Source organism: Nannospalax galili, unplaced genomic scaffold (genome assembly GCF_000622305.1).
Source record: "Nannospalax galili isolate Female #2095 unplaced genomic scaffold, S.galili_v1.0 scaffold762, whole genome shotgun sequence".
Taxonomy (NCBI): domain Eukaryota; kingdom Metazoa; phylum Chordata; class Mammalia; order Rodentia; family Spalacidae; genus Nannospalax; species Nannospalax galili.
In genome coordinates, this window is record NW_008350126.1 from 315,096 (window position 1) to 317,600 (window position 2,505).

Genomic DNA, 2,505 nt, shown 5'->3' on the forward strand with positions numbered 1-2,505 from the left:
TGGCTCAGCCGAAGTTGTGATGATGGTAGTTATTTCATGCAGAAGGGTCTGCTGTATAGCCTCATCTTAATAAAAGGACCTGGAATTTAAAAGGATTTGGTGCTAGGAGCCACATACGAGGGAAAACATACGTTGTTTGTTTTTATGAGTCTGTGTTACTTCACTTAGTATAACAGTTTCTAAATCCATCCATTTGCCTGCAAATTTCATTATTTCATCTTTACTGCTGAATAAAACTCCATTGTGTAAATATACCACATTTTTGTTAACCACTCATCAGTTGAGGGACACTTAGGTTGCTTCCATCTCTTAGCTATTGTGAAAAGAGCAGCAACAAACATAGTTGTACAAGTGTCTCTACAATAGGATGAGTCCTTTGGGTATATGCCAAGGAGTGGTATAACTGTGTCATATGGTAGGTTCATTTTCAGTTTTTTAATAGCTCTCCACACTGTTTAACATAGAGGTTGCATGAGTTTGCAATCCCACCAGCATGTAAATGAGTGTTCCCCTTTCTCCACATCCTCACCAGCATTTGGCATCATTTGTTCTCTTGATCCTAGCCAGTCTGACTGGGGTAAGGTAATACCTTAGAGTGGTTTTAATTTGCATTTCCCTAATTACTGACGATGTTGAACACTTTTTGAGATGTTTCTTAGCCATCTTTATTTCTTCCATTGAGAACTCTCTGTTTAGATCTTTAGCTCATCTTTTAATTGGCTCATTTGGATTCTTGATTCTGAATGTTAAACCTCTGTCAGATGTGTCACTGGTGAAGTTTTTTTCCCATTCTGTGGGTTTTCTCATCACTTTTTTGATTGTTTCTTTTGCAGTACAGAAGCTTTTTAGTTATTAAATTAAATAACTAAAAAGGTCCCACTTATTGATTGCTGACCTTAATTCCTGAGCATCTCCTGATTTAGAAAATCCTTTCCTACACCTATATCCTGTAAGTTACTGCCAATATTTTCTTCTAAGAGTTTCAGGGTTTCCTGTTTCACATTGAGGTCTTTGATCCATTTGGAGTAGACTTTTGTGAAAGGTGAAAGATAAGTATCTGGTTTTATTCTTCTACAGGTGGAGATCCAGTTTTGCCAGCACCATTTGTTGAAGATGCTGTCTTCCTCCATCGTGTGTTCTTGGCACCTTTGTCAAATATCAGGTGGCTGAAATTGCATGTACTCAGGTTTGGAACTTCAGTGATGTTTCATTGATCTGTGTATCTGTTTTTGCGCCAGTACCATGCTGTTTTTATGACTATGGCTCTGTAGTATACTTTGAGATCTGGTACAGTAATTCCCCCAGCGTTGCTCTTTGTGCTCCGGGTTGCTTTGGCTATCTGGGGTCTTTTGTGCTTCCATATGCATTTAAGGATGCATTTTTCTAATTCTGTGAAATATGTGATGGGGATTTTGATTGGGATTGACTTGAATCTACATATTGCTTTTGGTAGGATGGTCATTTTAACAATATTAATTCTTCCAATCCATGAACATGGGAGGCCTTCCATCTCCTGGTGTCTTCCTCAATCCCTTTCTTTAATGATTTAAAATTGTCATTGTAGAGATCTTTGGTGTCTTTCATCAGATTTATTCCAAGATTGTTGTTGTTGTTGTAGCAATTGTGAATGGGAACATTTCCTTGTATTCTTTCTCCAATTGCTTGTTATTGATATATAGATTTTTGTAGATTGATTTTATAACCTGCCACTCACTATAGTGAAAGTATTGATCAGTTCTAGGAGTTTTCTGGTGGAACTTTTGGGATCTCTTAGGTATAGTGTCATATCTGCAAAAAGAGATGGTTTGACCTCTTTTTCTTCTTTTCCAGTTATTGCTCCTTTAATTTCCTGCTCTTGTCTCCTGTCTTAAGCAAGAGTTTCAAGCACTATGTTGAACAGGAGTGGAGATAGTGGACATCCTTGTCTGGTTCCTGATTTTAATGGGAATGCTTCCAGTTTTTCTCCATTTAGAATGATATTGGCTGTGGGCTGTGGGTATATGGCTGTAATTATGTTGAGGTAGGTTCCCTCCAAATCAATTCCTTCTAGTACTCTTAACATGAATGCATGTTAGAATTTATCAAAGGCTTTTTCTGCATCTATTGAGATAACCATGTGGCTTTTGTCTTTGTCCACTGATATGTTTTATTACATTTATCAACTTATGTATATTGAACTAACCCAGCATCTCTCGAATAAAATAGATTTGATCATGGTGGATGATCTTTTTGATGTGTGGATGTGTGGCATTTACAAGTATTTTGTTGAGTATCTTTGCATCTATATTAATTAAGGATATGTGCCTGTAGTTTTCTTTTTCTGTTGTATCTTTGCCTGGTTTGGGTATGAGAGTTATACTGGCTTCATAGGAGTTTGGGAATTCTCCCTCTGTTTCTGTCTTTTTGAGTAATTTAAAGAGTAGATCTTTGAATGTCTTGTAGAATTCTCCTGTGAATCCATTTGAGTTTGGTCTTTCTTTAGTTGGAGGTTTTATATTACTGTTT